General features: G+C 36.1%; 1 protein-coding gene across 1 annotated transcript in view; it reads right to left on the bottom strand.

Annotated features, from left to right (window-relative positions):
* The window catches only part of LOC149545418 (uncharacterized), a 44,712-nt gene that overhangs the window by 5,645 nt on the left and 19,205 nt on the right, over positions 1-19,862 (bottom strand).

The raw sequence follows: 19,862 nt of genomic DNA, 5'->3' as shown, positions 1-19,862 counted from the left end.
CAAACTCGAAAACTAAGGAAAAGGGGTGGAGGTATGTGTATTTGCCGACTGGGGTATGTCAAATGCTTCGGCTATCGGCATAAGAAACGACCAATAGAAGGAAGCCGCATATTGAATGGACGCTATTTGCGTCCGAAGCGATGTGGAAGAATACCACGTGAGAAGTGGAGTCGCTTTAGGGACATAAAACAAAACAAAACAAGGGGGTTTTTTTTTCCCCATATAATCTATTTTTTTTTCCCCATATAATCTGTTTGTGGGTTCAACATTTCATCACACTATGTGATCCATCTCTATCATCAAGATCACTACAATGAGAGAATGCAAGAATAGAATGGTAAAATATGCACACTAAGTCTTACTCATGTAGAATAAAAGAAGGGTAAGGTAAGCATACAAATCGAGGAGCATGAGGAAAAGGTCAAAAAACTATAAAACAAATAAAACAAATAAAGAAACCTAAAAAAAGGAAGACAAGGGTCTAAAGTGAAAAATAGACAATGCAAACCCACTAAATAGAAAGATACAATTAAAACATAGTCCAAAAAAAAGTATAACTTATGTGTGCAATATGCATATATAATATTAGAATAAGGTATGTAGTTGATATGTATATGATATACAATCTAAAACTAGTTAAAGCTATATATATACAAAGTGAGTATTCATGATAAGCTTTAAAATCTCTATCAAAATTTTATATATATATATATGGATTTTTATACTTAAATTTAGAACTTTAATATATAAATAAGGGAAACTTAGGTTCTAAATCTTCTGGGAGATGCCATCAACAAAAGGCAAGGTGGTTGTTCTAGGAGGAGGGTGTAAAGAAGGTTTGGTATTGGCTAGAGAATGATGGAAGGATTCATCTTAATTAAGAGCCTTGGAGATTTGTTTATGTGAATAGTCATTTAATTTGAAGACTTGGTGAAGATGGGAAAGCTCTAGGTTTAAGTTGGTTGCATCACAAATTCTATGTGCCCTTAGGGTTAAGGTTTTAAGGATGCCCACTTTTTGGCTAGGGTGATGGTGTGAGAACGAGTAGAGGTATAGGTCAGTGTGGGTGGTCTTATGATACACACCTCTCCCAAGGGCGCCATCAGGTTTCTTGATGAGAAGGACATCAAGGAAGGGCAATCAGTTGTTCAACTCAAACTCCTTGGTAAATTTTTTAGCCACGTTGATGTGCCCATGAAACTCTTCCAACTTGTCAAGCTCGTGCGGCCAACAAACATCGGTGTCGTCAACATATTGCTTCCACCATCTATGTTTGAGGGGAAAGGAATGGATGGCTATCTCCTCAAATTGCTCCATGTAGAGGTCGGCAATAATGGGAGAGAGGGGGGGAACCCATCGCCGCCCCATCCACTTGCTCATAGAGGATATTTTAGAAGGAGAAGAAAGTGGACCACAAGCATAACTCTACCATATCAGCCATCTCATGACCAACTTTGTGTCGAATGATTTGAATAAAGTTGGGAAAAGGGACTTTGGTGAAGAGGGAGACCACATCGAAACTAACCAAGATTTCATCCTTCTCCAACCTGGTGTCTTTGACAAAATGGACAAATTGGTTGCAATCTTTGACAAACGAGTCTAGATTTCCCACTATGGTAGAGATAGCCTTGGCAAGATGAGCTGCTAGGAAATAAGTTGGAGACCCAATAGTGTCCACGATGGGTCTCAACGGAATGCCTCCTTTATGAATCTTCGGGACCCCCATAGATGCGCAGGGTTACTTCTTTAGAAGGTAACAATTTTTTCTGTGTAGCTTCATCAAAGGAGGACTTGGACACCAAAGTTTTAACTTTCTTAAGGGTCACGGAACACGGGTTGCGAGAAAGAGTCTTGTAGCTGTTGGGATCTGATAGCAAATCAAGCATATTGGTAACGTAATCCTGCCTATTCATAATGACCGTGGCATTACCTTTATCAACTTTGGTGATAACAAGGTCATTATTGCTAGTTAGATTCTTGAGGGCATGCCACTCAGCCTTGGGGATGTTGCCTCTAGGCAACTTGGCACATCTGAGGGAAACGACATAGTCCTATGTAATCTCTTATGTGACTTTAGGAGAGAGAGAGAGAGAGAGAGAGAGAGAGAGAGAGAGAGAGAGAGAGAGAGAGAGAGAGAGAGAGAGAGAGCACATATAGCATAATCAATCTCAGACATAAACTAGATATGGGGGATGGCATTGGGGGCATAAGAAAAATTAAGACCTCGCTTTAGGAAATTGAAGGATAGGTGGTCAATCGGGGTATTAGATAGGTTGACCACCAACTTGCTCTCCTAGTCCTGCACTGATGGAGCGAGTTGAGGTAGGGAAATGCAAGGAGAAATAGATCGGTTAGAATCTACAAAGGAGGGGTTGGAAAGGCGAACATCTAGGTTCCTAAAGGACCTCCCCATCAACTCACAATTAGCAATAAGAGGAGGGGGCTTGACAGCATGGATGGGAGTGGGTGGCTCTAACGTCGAGGAAGTTAATAAGTGGGATGTGGAAAGGCTTCCTAAGTTGGAGGGAACATTCACAAGAGATAGTGATTACCCAAAGCTACCTTGGTTGACAAAATTCAAATATGCCATGGGAGGGGCTCGAGGCAAGGGGCAAGCTAGGGGTCCATCAAGAATGCAATTAATTTTGGCTTGCAAATCATGCAACACTTGATAGAGTGAAGTTGGTGGACGTACCTATGCATTCTGGCATTGCACTGTAGAGATGAGATGACTGATGGAGGAGCACAAGCATTGTGCTGGTAGCAGACAAGTTCGGTTGCACTTGCAAATGAGGGGAGGATTGCACTTGAGACCTAGTGAGAGTGGTTATCTTGTTACCTATCGTTGTATCAAGAATCTCTATTGTTGCTATGATGTCCTTAGATGGGTTGGAGATGTCCTCATGTAAGATAGAGTGCCATGCCCACGATGAAGATGACCCACTGTTATCCCCTAAATGGTCACCGACTACAAGTGGTAAACGAGGAAGAGCAATAGAGATGTGGTTGTCAACTTCCTCTACAATGATGGAGAAGTTCACTATTGTGGCCGAAGTGTGGTCACATTGAGAACCCTGACACAAACCATTCGAGTTAGCCATTGGATGATCTGTGCTATCAAGCAAGTTGTCGTTGATGTAAGTTTGATGATCAACGCTAACAAGCAAGTTACTGTTGATGTGAGCGAAATGTTGTGGAGTTACAAGCTTCAAGATCATGGAAGCCAGATTGGCTTTCATAGGGAAAGTGGGGGAGTTGCACCTTATGCAACCCAAATCAATTTTTGCAATATGCGATGCTACACGACTAGTCACATGAGGAATCACCTTGATGCTTGACCCTAATGAATGAGATTTTCCAAATTTTTATTGTTTTTTACTACAAATTATGCAGATCATGCAAGTCATGAGCTGAAATTTTCAGAGGAATCCATGGTGTTTTTTATTTTTTGAAAATTGGTCAACTATAGACTTTGTAGGGAGGATAGCTACGTCCATCATTTTATACAACAAAGCATGTGGAAGACAGGTGAGTCATGCTAGGATATCCTATTGATTGGTATTTTTCCATGCTCTAGCTCTTCATAACTCAACCTTTAATATTTACCAATAATTTTGTAGGCAAAATTAAGCGAGCAAAAATAAGTCAATTTTGACTATTTAACACTTTTAGTTTAGGAATCAAGTCTTAGTATGTGATGTTTACGTTGCCCGCTTTTGATGTGTTCATTTAGGGGAAGAGACCTAATAGTTAATAGGGGGTCTAATAACTATAATAGTTTTGTTATAGATTTTTCTTAATTATCGTTCTTAAAAAAACTTCAAAATATGAAAACATATGTACTATTAGTTGATCACACATGTACTAATACTAACATTTTCTATCTTTTTAGTTGGAGATTGACCAATTTGTATACCACTATTGTGACATTTCATAAAGACTACTAAGGTACTTAACTACAAGTACTAGTGTTTTTTGAGTGAGTGACTATCGGTGCATGAACATAACGAGTTTAGGGTGAATGTTTTGAAATGACATTTTTGGATGACTTTGCACTTGATGATCCCTACAAATAGATTTGTGAATACCTAAAAGTAGAAACCTTAGCTTTAAGCTCTTCAGTCACCTATGAAGGTACACTAAATGTCATTGAAAAATTTGACTTATAGGGGAGAGGACCCAGTAGTTGAGCACCTTGACTTTGGGCTTCACAAAATCCTGTGGAAATTTCAAATCACTCCCATATTTTTATAGTTGCTTACTTGGCAAGCACCCTGCTTAAAACTAAGGTTTCAAAGCCACATCATAACAAATGATGCCACATCAACTTGCTTTTTCCAAGGTGTCCAAAATAGCCCCAAAAAAGAGTGAGACCAATCATAGTGCACTAGAGACCCCCATACTTGTGCAACTGATGTGGCATCACACTTTTGGTTGTTTTTGAGAAAAGGGACACATTTCATTCAATTATGGGTAGTCATCATTAGCAAAAACAACTTTAAAGTCACAACTATTGATACAATCTTGTCAAAAATGTTGGATATTAAATCAACAATTGTGGGTATTAAGTTAACAACTCCTATCACAACCATTGGAACATGCTCAAGTAGTGGGTGCTCTCCCCTAGCTTAGGAGTGTTAGTGAATTAGTTTTTCAAGATTTAAAAATAATCTTATTAAAAATATAATTATATCATATATGATAATTATGAAAATAATATATTAGAATGTGTGTGTGTGTACACACATACACACAAATGACACAAAACATAATTATTATATTCACAATTGTATATTAGTCAAAAACCAACAAATTAAAAAGGAAGTGTGACACCTTGTATGATCAGTGCCTGATCACATTTAGATCTCAATGAAGATATAGATAGGAATAAGCATTTCCATTATTCACATCTAGCATCTGCTACATAGAGTTCCATATTTGAGCACATAAATTTGATAAGTCTTATGTAGTGATCTCCCTCATAAAACAATGTACTCTTCCAAACTAATATTCATACCAAATTGCAACAGACATAAATCCTTGATTTGGACATGTCAAAGTCTAATCTGAATTGACTTACATATATACTACACAAAGAATACATTTTACAAAGTGAAAACTAATATAAATATCATCAAAGAATGCATGACTCATTATGAATTAAGCAGGATTCATTACACAAGTAGATTCATTGTCTTTAATATTGAAATATATTAACACTTTAGATATATGCATGTATGTTGAAGGTCATATCAGATAAATTGAACAATTATATAAATTCAATTTAATTTATCATACTAATAAATCTGATCATATTTTGCAACATGGTATGAGAGCCTAGTTAAGAGAGCATCCTGATAGGATTTATCTAGTGTAATCAATTTTTTCTTAAATTCCACATTTGTCAAAATGGTGAATGGTATGAAGCTAGAAGATAGGCTCAAGGGAGATTTGGATTTTGTAGGATGGAAATTATGAATGAAATTACCTTGAAAGAGAATGGTTTAAAATAATTCATTGAAAAATCCAACTAGCCAAAGGAAGTAATGAATTTGAAAAATGGGAAAGCAATAACACCAAAGCCATGAAGTTAATTGTGGATGGTGTTAGGAACCATTTACTTCCAATCGTCTCAAAACTAGACACAATACATGAAATGTTGAAAGCACCACAGATAACAGATACCACTAGACTTATAACTCTGAAAGATAGTCTTTCCAACATAAAGATGCATAAAAGAGAATCTGTTACTTCATATTTCATGAGGATAACAAAACTAAGAAACCGAGTTTCTACAATTGGTCAAATCTACAATGAGAAAGAATTAACCATGATTTCTCTAAAAGGACTACTAGCATCATGGAAAACTTTTAGACAAGGAGTATGTGCTCGCTTCAAGGTTACTAAACTTTCTTGACTAAAGGCTGATTTCATACAAGAGGAGGGCATGTTAATGTTGATCCAATAAATAAGATTGACAAATGAGTGTCAACACACTTAACCATTTTCACCATACATGCCGAGTACACAAATGGAGCCGAGCCAAAATTTCTTTATGTGCCAACTCACAGATAGTGCCGAGCAAACTATAGTTGATGCCGAGCAAAACACATCTAAGTATATGTCAAGCTATACAGAACTCAACATGTGCTGAGTAGATTAGAAGACAGTGTGCGTCGAGCATTGCGAAGTTAATAGGAGCCAAGTGATTCAAAAATCAATAGGAGTCGAGTAACATAGGAATTCTATAGGAGCCGAGTAACACAGGAAACATAGTGGATGTTGAGCAATCCAAAATAGATGGTGTTGAGCATCAGTATTACTTTATGAGCCAAGCAACGCAAGATTAGCATAAGAGTTTGTGCCAATACAAACCAAGATGTAAAATGGTTATGCATGACTCATGAAAGGATAAGGAGATAAGATCAAATCCTTCCATTTACCTATGCGATCCTCATGCATCCAATCAGAAAATTGGAAATGCATGCAGCCAATGGGTGAATTTCTAGGGTTTGAGCAGGAACATTTTATCCAAGGATGCATAATGATCCACTAATATTTATAAGGGAGTCCTGATGCCATTGAAAGTGAGTTAAAGAAAAGAAGGAAAAGAAGGGGCTTTTATTGAGGTCATTGCAGAGCTTTGGTGTCAAAGATTAAGTGGAAAGGAGAGCAGTTAGACATTCAATTGATCAGAACAAAGCAAGGGATATGAACGAATATCAGATCTCAGGAGATCAAGATCAGGGAAAGTAGATCAAGCGCCTATATTCAGCAATCAAGGATTGTAAGCTATCAGATTTATTATACCTAATACTCTTTAGCCATTGTATTAGAAAGGAAACCCTATGTTGATAGGTTAGCTTAACAGTTATCTTGTAGATCCTTTAAAAAGGTGATTAAATCCTTTAACAAGGTAAGACTTCATGTAAAGTGTTTGTAAATCCTTTAACCAGGTCACTATTGACATAGTGTAAAGCTTTTAACAGGGCAGGCCTTTCACAGGGGAAACCATCAGAAGTGGTTGAAATTAATTGCTGCAGTAATTTCGTGGGTGTCATCCCCACCCCAGTTTTACCTTCTTATTCCTGGAGGGTTTCTGGGTCACCAAAATCTCAAGTGTTATGTGGTGATGCATGTTTGTTTCACATGATTGTTTAATGTTTATATGCATGCATGTCAATTTTAGTTATATGTTATTAAGGGTATAAAAAGTAGATAAAAGGTCAAAAATTCTGATTCACCCCCCCTCTCGGAAGATCTCTTCCCATTAAGACATTCCAACAATTGGTATCAGAGCTAAGTTCTGTCAAGGAGAAGCCTAACAGCTTGGAGGAAAAGATCTGAAGATGGAAGTCTTCAAACTTGGGAAGATCATTGAGAACCAAGTGATAGATGTGCATCTCGCTCTACACAAGGTAGAGGAAGCTAGAGAGAAATTAAGTAAATCCTTAAAAAGAAGGAAGGAAATAGCTATAGCTGAAAATGATATTCACTACAAGGAGATTGACACCACACAAGTATTTGCCAAAGGAGATTCCAAAGAATTTGATGCAGCAATAGCAGAATTGATGGAGAAAAACAGAGCTCAAGCAGAAGAGATAAGAACTCTTAAGATAGAGCATGAATCACAGGCCATGATGCTATGTGAAATCACTGAACAAAAGAAAAGAGTAGTTGAGGATAGAGTTATGATGGAAGATGACAAAAGAAATCTTGCAAATAGACTTGAAGAAAAGTGTACTGAAATAACAAGGACCTCAAACATGCAGATAGATACACTTGCCCAAATGATGAACCTTCATCATGAACTAAATATGAAAGATATTGAGATCTCTACTTTGAGGATGCAGAATGAACAACTGCAGAATGAATTGAACAGAGAAAAAGAAATATCAGAGAATCTCAACAAGTCAAGTGAAGCCATCAAGTACTTTGAACAGTTGCTGAAATCCCCAAGATCAGCCCATGATACATCAGGACTTGGATACAACAGCACTGAAGTTGGTGAATCATCAAAGAGTGCTAAGCAAAGAAGTGACAAAGATAAAGATTCTACACCCACTTGTCATTACTGTAATAAAAAGGGGCATACTGCTAATGTTTGCGGGAGTAGAAGGATCAATCAGCCTAACACACCCAAAAGCAAGGGTCACTGTCACAAGTGCAACATGCAAGGACATATGACAAAAGATTGTAGGTCCAAAGTCACAAGGACACAAAGATTTGATGGACATTGCCATAATTGCAATAAGTATGGACATAGAGCCTTTGAATGCAGATCAAAGCCTATGTGGACACCAAATCAACATTTAAGAAGGGACAACTATGAACACCATTACAATTGGGACTACAATACAAGGCAAAGTTGTCACTATTGTCAAGAGTATGGACATATACCCCAGAACTGCATAAGAATACATTTCAAGGGGAACTATAAAAGATGGTTGAACCAAACTACTTGCTTCAGTTGCTTGAAAACTGGACATGTCATTAGGAATTGTGCAACAAAGGCCAAGGCACCCAAGACTGAAGTAAATAAGGGCAAAGAAAAGATTGATGTGGAACACATCAGAACAGACATGAAGAAGACATGGCAGAGAAAGGATGGATCAAGTACATCCAATGAAAGGGCCACTTCACCCATGAGGTCAAGAGATCATTTCTCATCCATCTAATCACAAGATAAGCCTATAGGGCTAATACATATAAGGAAGTATCACACATCAGCTCTAAACCATTAAGAAGCACTGCAAAGTATAAATCTGCATGAGATAAGATGCTAAGACTAAACTTGAATGATGATGTTGAGCTGTCTTTGGATGCCAAGTGAAACTGCTTTGGATGCCGAGTTAAGAAGTCAAGAAGAGGCCGAATTATTAACAAAGTATGTAGATGCCGAGTGGATGTCGAGTTGAAAAACCTTTTGAAGCTGAGTGACAAGTGTAGGTACAAAAATGCATTAAATGCAAGGTTTTTTGTGTTGCTTAAAGGTGAAAATCGATTCATTTTTGAGCCATTTAAATGAAAAACAATTACTAGGAGCACGACTGAGTGATTTTCAAGCTTTCAACTAGTGTTTTGCAGTGATTCAACATCTACCCAAGTGATCTAAGCATTTATCCAAGTATTTCCTTCAGGTGCCAAGTTTTACAGTTTGTGAAGTTTGCTTTAATCATCAAACCCTAGTTCAGTTATAAATGGCATCTAGTTCAAAGATGACCCAAGGGAAAATGAGCCATGAGATTCAACTTGTCAGCAATGAGGTTAAGCAACTTGAGCTTAGACCTATACCAGAAGTTGCATATGAAAGCAATCCCGCCGGTGCCCTATCTGCCATCCCTGAAAAAGTTGTTATGGTTCAGGATGTGTGAAAGTGTTATAGCTGTAAAATAGGAGCCATAGGAGACTTGGAAATCTTTAATGCCTTTGACAAACTTTGTGATAATGGTATCTTTAAAGATGAGTTTTCTATCATAGAGAAGAAGGGTTTAACCAAAGCCCTAGTTTTTCCAATCATATTCAAAACTGAGTGGATACGCATAATACTTAGCAGAATCCATGATGGAGCATTCTGGTTAGAACAAGGACTAGTCAAGATTACCAAGAAAACGGTTCATAGGGTTATAGGATTTCCAACCCTAGATCGGCCCAAGACATTGAGAAGTGAAAAGAATGAAACAATAGAGAAGAACACAGGATCAAAGTGGAACAATAGAGGCATGACCATAGACACTATAACTGATCCCCTTCTAGACTTTGCTGTAAGGATCATATCACATAAGTTTTATCAATCCAACAGGTTGAATATTGTACCCTGCATAACAGTGGATGTGGCATATAAGCTTGTAAAGAAAGATCACACCTATGACCTTGCAGAGCTCATGTTGCAACAGATCAATGAAAATCTTGGAGCTATTAGAAAGTCCAAGGGAGCACAGTGTAAATTTGGTTCAGTGTTGGTTTGTATGTTCTTTTATGTGATGAAGGAATTCCCTTCACTTGGAAAAGTCAATTGGAGTCAGAATAAAACCATTGTTGATCAAATAAATGATTTCATTGCACAAATGGGAGATAGCTTTGATGATCAAATGTCTATCTATTTTGATGATTTCAAAAATGCAATGAAGAAAAGAATGAGGATACTAGTTTCACTAGTGGAAAAGCATGTAAATGACATATGCTTTCTAATTGACATTGATTATACTTACATTCAAGAAGTCCTTCCAATAGCAAGATGGCTTAGACCATTGGGATATGAGCTTGATGTTGACCAAGCTTCTGTAGCCATCATAGCATTACTTGCCGAGGAAATGGACAAATCTGCAAAGGCATTTGGAACATTTGACACTGTCAAATCAAGAGTTGTTACATAACTCAAGACAGACTCAGCAGTCAAGAAGAAGGACAAGCTGGTGAGGAAGATAAAGAAGAAATTTGGTGTTAAAGAAACAAGTGCAGTAGGCGAAGCAGAGGAGATTAGTGAAGGAGAAGAAGAAGGTGATGAAGAGAAAGATGAGGATGAGCCAAAACAAGGGCCACTTGAATTGTCACAAGGCCAAGGTGAAGACAAAGATGAGAGTGTCGAGGAAGAAGAAACCAAGGAAGCACCCATCAAAGGTAGAGTCATCAAAAGGAAGGCAAATACACCTCCTACTTCTCAGCCTTCACCAAAGAAAGCTATCGTGCAAACACCCAAGAAGCCAACAACCAGAGCTACAACAAGGGCCTCTACACAAAAGGCCAAAGATGAAGCGACAAAGAAGAAGAAGTCAGTCAAGAAGGAATAGGAAGAGCCAAGGAAAAGGAAAAGATATGTGACTCAACCTAATACTGATGAAGAAGATCAGACTAAAAAGGTAAGTCATCCTCCCAAGTCTTCAATTGATATATTATGTGAGAAGATTAGGAATGGAGACTTAAGTGAAATGAAAAGGATTGATTTCAATAAGTTCAGTAGAGAGGAACAAAATAGCATTGAAGAATCAGTCTATGCATTAATGGCATAGTTCAAGTATACACCTCTTGAACTAGATGGACAATTGCCAATGGAATTGTCTAAAATTGTAGAAGATAGATGACATTTTTGTCTAATGATGGAGAAAGAGATGAGGAAATCAACCCTAGCAAACATACTCCCTGATTTGACAAAGGAACAGGTAACTCAAGTAGTGAAACGACATAATAAAAGGTTTACACCTAAATATAGGGCAATCTCCATCTTACAAAACAAAATTGAAGAAGTTTTACAAAGAACTACAAGAGCGTGGAAGAATTTATATAAGAAGATTGAAGGTGTTCTTGAAGAGGAGTACAAAGAAGAAGCTACTGCTAAACTTGAGGAAAGAAGGAAGACGAGAGAAGAGAACACAGAAGAAGAGAAAAAGGTTGAAGAAGAGGAAAACAAGAAAGAAAGAGAGGAGGAAGGAAAATATGAAGACAAAGGTACTGATGAGCAGCAAAGTGTGCAAGACACACAACTTTCACCTCCTAGTCGTCCTCACTCTACTACCACATCTGCAGAAATCATAAAGATTAAGGATGTTGTTGACACCTCATGTCAAAACATCAATCCATTAACTATAGAGGATCTTACTAAGATCCTTGACCAAACAACTCTACAAGCACAATTGTGTTCAAGTCCCATATTGGTTAGTGTAGATGATCTCCAAAAGTTAGTAGATAAACTCAAAGAAGCCAAGGTGTCACCACAAGAACCACCTCAAATCATTCAAACTATTGGCCTTACATTTCTACCACCTCCATCACCACCAAGAATAGCCATTCAAGCTCATCAGGAGCCGAGTGCAACAACAGAGGAAGTCACAGGTATAATAGTATAGATAGCAAGTACACCTCCAACAGCAGTGACACAAGTAGAGGATAAGGAAGAAACATAGGATAAGGAGGAGTCTGTAATACAAACTTTGGTTGAATTGCCAAAAATAGGAACTCCTACCAAACCTATTGAGGAGCCGGGTACTGAAATGATGACCTTACATATCAGTACACCAAGCTCAAGTTCTATTAGGGTAGCCAGGACCATTCATTATGGCATTCCTGAGCTTGATGAAGAAATTAAAATACCCTATTATGATTCAAGCACTCTAAATGAGGAAAAGATTAATGAAATACATAGTGCATTGGATAAGAGAAGGAGGCAAGAGGCAATGAGGAAATACTACAAATATAAGTAGGCAATGAATGAGATCAAAGATATATTCATGGATGCCTTCAGCCCACAACCTCCAGATGCAAACAGGCCAATTCTTGAGCAACTATCTGATATAGTTGACCAAGTGAATAATAAAGACCATGATACTAATGTAAAACTAATGGAATGGTCAGAAAAAAAAGTTTGTAGGTAAGGTCAACCAAAAGATAGCTCATAACATAATTTTGGGATAGGTTGACCTAGCTAATAAGTTGGATAATGTAAAGATTGTATTAGGGAACATATTTTCCCTTTATAGCAAATTGTGTGATTTTTCCAGGTTCACACAAGAAATAAATCCAAAAAATTTGAACCTTGAGAGTAAATTAAAGCTCTTCAGCATGCAACTACCCTCAAATCCTGCACAGAGTGAAAAGCAATTTGCTCAAACACTTCACACTCAGAGAGAATTAGTTGCATTATCAGCAGAAGAGGCCACTATTAAAGAAAAGCTAATGCAAATACAAGCCTCTATCACTCCTCACTTGGAAGTATTACACAAGGAGAAAATGTATGCAAAAATTGTCCTGCAGAAGGATCCAAATATTTCTACACATGAAGGACTTGTTGATCTAGCAGCAGAGCTTGCAATCCAACAAAAGTCATTGTATATTGCCTTGAATAACTGGGATGCAGCTCTCAAAATACTCCTTGAGGTAAATAAGACATTTTTGGCCAAGCATGGCATTACCATTTAGGACCCTTTGATATCAGTGTCAAAAAGGGGGAGATAATATTGTAAAGGGGGAAATAATATTCTAAGGGGGAGATAATATTGGAGAGATATATGAAAGGAGAAGATAACAAGATAACAAGATAAAAAATAGAGAACATTAGGCACAATGGCACAAGACATCAAAATTCATGACATGACAAGGCATAATCAACTCAGGGGGAGTCATAAGGTATAATATCTTTTTGAAGGTTTAGATCATTGATGGGCAAACACTAGGGCAAATAATAACAAAAGAATTAACAATTTATGACGAAGTTCGGCTAGTCTATACGTGTCAATCCGAGAGTGTAAGCTTGTGAAAGGTGTCGGAGCAGTATGCTATCAAGAGATGATAAATTTGATTTAAGCAATTATGAATGCAGCTAAAACACAAAAATTTGAATCTATGAAAAACTAAAGAAATCCCAACGACAGGAACATCAGAAACATAAATAACTCAAAAAACCTAATCTGTAATAAAAATAATTACAACTCTTAATAAATTATCAAATCATAATCTATTTCATATGAAATATTATTATATAATCAAATACTGATATTAAACACATAAACTAATTTACTACGATTATATCTATACTATGTACTGCTAAGCTAATTAACATATAAATGAAAACTAATTTAAATATACTCCAGACAGAAATAAAAATGAGATCACCAGATAACTTTGGAGTGGGCCCTTCCTCCTCAGCCACCTGGTGATGAAGCCAAGCAGTAGTCTTAAGTCTTCCTAATCATGAAAATATAAATTTTATATTTCCAAATGAGAATGATCTATTACAATGCTGTGCAATCTATAAAACATGTACACTGCTGTGTGTTTTCAGAACTGTACGTGTGTGTCCATCCTCACTATTGTTGTTACTTATATAGATGCAGCTTTACAAATTTAATAACTAATTTTTTATGCACTCTATAAAAAGAGTGGCTATTACATAACAAAGTTATAGCAAAAATATATGGCTTGCAAAGAATAGCCAATTTGTTGTCATCATTCAAACAAAATACTATTTCCTTCATTCACATTTGTTGAACCGTAGTTTTGTAATAGTTTGCAAAAGTCTGATTATTGGGCTTTCCACGTGAGGCATGGATATCCCTCTTAACAATAGCATCTCATCTCCTTAGCAGTAATAATAATGTAGTTATTTGTTGCATGGGTTTTTTTAATAGCCACGTAATTCTTGGGAATAAATCTTAGCTGTAATATATGATATCTCAACCACATTCATTGTCTGCATGTACAACCATCTATCTTAGAAATAGAATGATCCATAATCCCTTCAATTTAGTCTTCAATAACCTCTCCACGTACGAATTCAGCTAAGCTGGAGGAGTTCTATTATGAGCTGGTGACAGCAACAAAAACAAACTTTGAAATTTAAAATCAAAACCCGTAATAGAATAATCACGTTTTGAAATAGGCCTCTAACTTTTCCATCATGCATGTTCTGAATATTCTATCGCGCGAGATTGTAATTGGGCATGTTCTGGACAATACCCATGTCTCAGATTTTTGAGATTCATCTGTATCTGTTCGCAAAAGGAGATGCAAAATTGGTTATCCTTATTTTTAGTCGGTAATTATTCTTGTTAGGCTCTTTCTCAACATAATACTCTTGAAAGGAATAATGCTTTAAATTGTTGAAGAAATAATGAATGCCAATAAGATATAGCAAGAAATACATTTCAAAGTGGATGGAACTTTGTATTTCTGAAATAGCTACAGGAAGATCTGTAGATGACAGGAAGATCTATGCTACAAATCAACATGCTACAATAATAAATATTAGTAAAACATAATCAATAATGAATTGTTCATATTTTAATCCCAAAAAAAATATTAAATACCACTTAATTATATTAAACTTATGCAACATTATAATGGTAAAATAAAATGAAATGGGATAAAAATGGAATAGAGAAGTATGTAGGAAAGTGCGTAAGATAGATTAAAAGAGAGCATTAAATAGGTTATGATTAGCTCTCATCATTCCCCCCAACTTAGCTTATTGCACGTCCTCGTGCAATAATTATGATCATGAGGTCTTTAGTTTTAATTGAAAGCACTTTAGGTTTATAGTTTTTAGCTTTGTCTCCACCCTGAACCATGATTACTCTTAGATGAACACAAATCCCTTTCTTTGCTTTACATGACAAGCTTTCTTCTTCTTCTTCTTCTTTTTTTTTTCCTTTTTCAATAGGGATATCTCCTTTAACTTTCATAAATCATTTTTCTTTTCTCTTTTATTTTTCATCTCTTTTCATTTTTTATAGCATCATGGTTCAAAAGGTTTCATATAGGAGAATTTATCTCAATTTGCATAGGAGGAGTTTAAATGGGTAAAATAGTAGAGATGAGAGACAAAACAAAGGTTATTGTATGATGGATATTATGGATAATATGATGGAAGATAATAGGGTGACATTCGTCCCCCCAACTTAAAGGTTGACCGTCCACGGGAAACAAGGAGAGGATAGGGTGTTGCATAATGATACAAATATAATAAGCAATACAAATAAAGTTAAGAGATAAAATAGGGAAAAATAAAATCAATTGTTTTTACCAACATGCATGTGCAGAGAGACCAAGGCTAGAATAAAGAGTAACTCAACAACTGTAGCCACTAAAATGGAGGAATCGGCAACAAGAAATGAAGAAGCATCAAAATTGCAACGCCATAGAAGATCACAATCTGACTGAAATCATCGAAGAACATACCACTGGAAGGAACCAAAAAACTAGGAGAATGACTACAATTGGAGGGGCCACCATTAGCAACAGAACTAGTATAGATCATATAGGAAGTAGCGCATTCCACTGAAAACACCTCAACTGATCATGCAACATGTACTAGGGGTGATCAAAGATTTGAGGATCACACTAAAGAGGAGTAGAGCTGCAGGAGTGAGTGACAGGAGGTGCCAAAAAGGAAAGAAGCACTAAAACCAACAAGTGTTCCTGAAAAGAATGATTAGCAGAAAAACCAGGAACACCAATTACTGCTTTCTTTCTTTTTTTTTTCTTCTTCTTGTTTGAATAAATTTTGATAACGACAAGTGACCGCTGACAAGCTAGTTTTCAATCACTCACCGCTTAATGGCGCTGTAAGAATAGTTTTCACCACTAAGAATTTATTTTGCAGTTAACATCTACCAAAAACTAGTTTTCAGATATTAACTGACCAACAATGCCCAAAGGTTTTCATTGTTGGATCTTTTATTTATTTATTTCTTTTTTCTTTTTCAATTGTTTTTCATTTTTTTCATTTTTTTCAAATTTTCAATAATTGCATAAAATGACCAAAGAAATGAAATCCTGACATGGATGATGAAAAATGATACCATCCAAAGCTCGATTTTTGTCCATGACCTCACAAAAGACACTATTGAAACTTGATTGCATAATGAACTTGAAATGATCACCAATAATAACCTCATCAGAACTAGAACCACAAACCATTGCACTTGAAACATTTTTGATCTATGTATCTCTTCACCACTAAATCTGAAATTTGCTTGGAGAACTTGGGAACATACTAACACACTTGGATGAAAGAACTACTCACAAGGATGATGATTCTCATATTTCTCTATGCTGACTAAATAAGAAGACATCTCTTGAAGATATCAAACCCTATTCTTGTGAAGCTTGTGAAATATCCATTGTAGGAAAATGTAAAGTTGTGAGTAGCACACCTTCATTACCAAATACATGAGTATGGAGTGAAAACCAATAGTAGTCACCAATGTGTCCATAGAACTCTAGAGAGACACAACTCAAGGAAGGAGTGTAGTAGTTGGCACTATATTCAAAGTATTTTCAGAAGTGTTCTTGAATATTCATGCATCTCATAGACCATGCTGCATATTTTCCTCTAAGTGATAAATCGCCAAAGACAAAAAATCTCATCTCAAGGTGTTGAACACCATCTGCCAAAATTTGCATGTGATCTTGAATAGTGAAGCATCAGTGAAATGGATATGCACCATATAGCGAGCAAGCCCACACAATGCAATGCTTGTGTAGAGAAGCATCATCAACTGGTATTGGTTCTAAGATTATTGCACCACAACAAGAGGCCTGTAACCATATTCTCAAAACCAAGCATATCAAGCATAGTAAATAAATATCATCCATTCAATAACTCTATCATTAAGTAGGTTATTTTTTTACAAATGATAGATAGAGTTATTACTATGAATAGATACTTGATAGAATGGATAAATACAAATAAACTCTTGCGTTCATATAATAGCAATGCGAATTAACACTACAACACATACCTTGAATTGTGAAGACTTCACATGTGAAGATTTGCTAAAAGGACCAATGAGATAATCAACGAAACTTGACTGGAAATCATCCAAGAACCACAAGATTGGAGGAATTCCCCCCAACTTAACTTCATGCTACAAGGTCATGAAATCATTAGGATAACCAAAGAAATTAGGTAACCCAAAGAGAGTAACACATCTTAGAATTTTGTGAGCCTTTTTGAATCATAGATAAATCACATATTCAATAATTCAATGGATATACTCCCAAATTAGCTGTAGGATATAAAAGCATAGGGAATTTGAATCATCCAAGGAATCAAGAAATCAACACGTGTAATCAATGAATGATCATATTAAGATAAGAACCAGGAATGAAAAATATATGGATAGTAATACCTTGGTCCTTGCTAAATAAATGAATAATCCATAGTGTATTTGGTCATCTTGGGAAAATGGAAAGATTTAACAATGAAAAATAATACTCATCCAATTATAATAGTTGTTGTTTGGTCATTAATGCATAGAATCCCATATGGTTGTGCTTAATCAATTATTGGTCCTAAATCAACAAGTGTGTGAGGGATGCATATTTCAACCATAGGCCTCCAAATATCAATATGCATAAGTACAAAAATAAAATATAGATCTTGGAAGAGTTGGTACTGTGTTTGTGAAATATGGAATGTATATGGCTTGATACTACTTAGTGAATGATTAACATAAACATGCATACTCATGAGTCCATTAATTAAAATTGACACAATTTGATGCATGGGCTCATTTGTGGGTATGTTGAATTCACTAAGTAGAAAAGAAGAACAAAGTTGATTATATTTCAATAAATAATATTGTTCTTCTAGTTTAAGTAAACCAAAATCACATCCCTTATATACATCAATATATTCCAATGTTGATTTATCGATTTCAAGCACATCATTAGATGGTGGAGGGATCCTTGAAAGCTCAATATTATATGTATCATTGGCCACCTTATTATGAAGTGGTATATGAGACAATATAGTTGTCTTTGGTAGATATGGTGGAGTGGGTAGAATATGATGTGAATGACATAACGAATGTGGTAAGAAATGTGAAGGAGATAAAGTAGATGGTAATAAGTATGATTGGTGGAATGAAGATGGTAAGGATGGATATGGCGGTTGTTGTGAGTATGCATGATTACATTCGTTGTGCATGCTAAGTGGAGAAGTATATTTTGAAGAAATATGTTGGATTTGTAATGAATTAAAGTGACAATACATGTTACCAACATAATGCATACCTTGATCTTCTTGGGTTGGTACTTGAGATTGTTCATCCATTATAAGGAATACTTGGTCACTTCCTCCCTTATCTTGATAGGGATCACAAAAAAATTCTACCTCATTCACCACTTACTCTTGATTGTTCAGGCATATGCATTGGTCATCTTTCCTATAGCAAAGAGAACAACAAGTGGTTAAATTAGCATCATCAAAATCACATTGCTCTAAGAATTCATCAATGATTTGTTCTTGTTCAAACATAGGGATAGAATTCTCACATACCTCTAATAAGGGAAGATCAAGATAAGAAAAGATGCATTCATTAGGTAGAGAGGGTATTAACATATCACCTTTGATTGGCACGTTTTCCTATCAAGTTCTTCATTTGTTTTTAAATTTGAAGGCGGGGGCCTGGGGGTGGCAGCCACTATTGGGGTCAAGGGGCAATGCCCCTTGTGGGGTCCTAGGGCAGTGCCCAAGGTGCGCTCCCTATCGCAATAGAGGGCGGGGTCGAGGGGCAGCGCCCCCGACACCAAGCACATTTTGCCTCTTGCATTCCCTTCAAATTTTGCATTTTTAAAACATTTTTCAACCAAAATTGATGGACTTGAACAACCTTTAAAATGCATCATTTTTAACATTTTTCTTCAAAATAGCTTATAATAACTCACAAAAACTAATGATAATGTAAAATGGAATCTAATTTCTAAGACAACTAGTGAATCAAATGTCTAATGCCTACTTGCAAACTCTAAAACAAACTTCTAAAGAAAAGCATCTATATGATTTACGCAATGCAAATTAAGATTAATTACTTAAGCAAGGCTAGCAGTTGCAAAAGCTTTCATCCTAACGCATTGTTCCTAACTCAAATCAGAAAACTAACATGCCTTTGACACCTTTCCCCAGCAACGGTGCCAAAATGACAGGCCAACACTGGGGCAAATAATAACAAAAGAATTAACAATTTATGACGAAGTTCGGCTGGTCTATACGTGTCAATCCAAGAGCATAAGCTTGTGAAAGGTGTTTGAGCAGTATGCTATCAAGGGATGATAATTATGATTTGAGCAATTATGAATGCAACTGAAACACACAAAATTGAATCTATGAAAAACTAAAGAAATCCCAGCAACAGGAACTGTCACTTCCTGGTGACAGGAACAATCAGAAACATAAATAACTCAAAAAAACTAATCTGTAATAAAAATAATTACAACTCTTAATAAATTATCAAATCATAATCTATTTCATATGAAATATTATTATATAATCAAATACTGATATTAAACACAAACTAATTTACTACGATTATATCTATACTATGTACTGCTAAGCTAATTAACATATAAATGAAAACTAATTTAAA

This window comes from Cupressus sempervirens, chromosome 7, assembly GCF_028749045.1.
Source record: "Cupressus sempervirens isolate cs-2001-9-10 chromosome 7, ASM2874904v1, whole genome shotgun sequence".
Lineage (NCBI taxonomy): Eukaryota > Viridiplantae > Streptophyta > Pinopsida > Cupressales > Cupressaceae > Cupressus > Cupressus sempervirens.
This window is presented reverse-complemented; position numbering and strand designations above follow the sequence as displayed.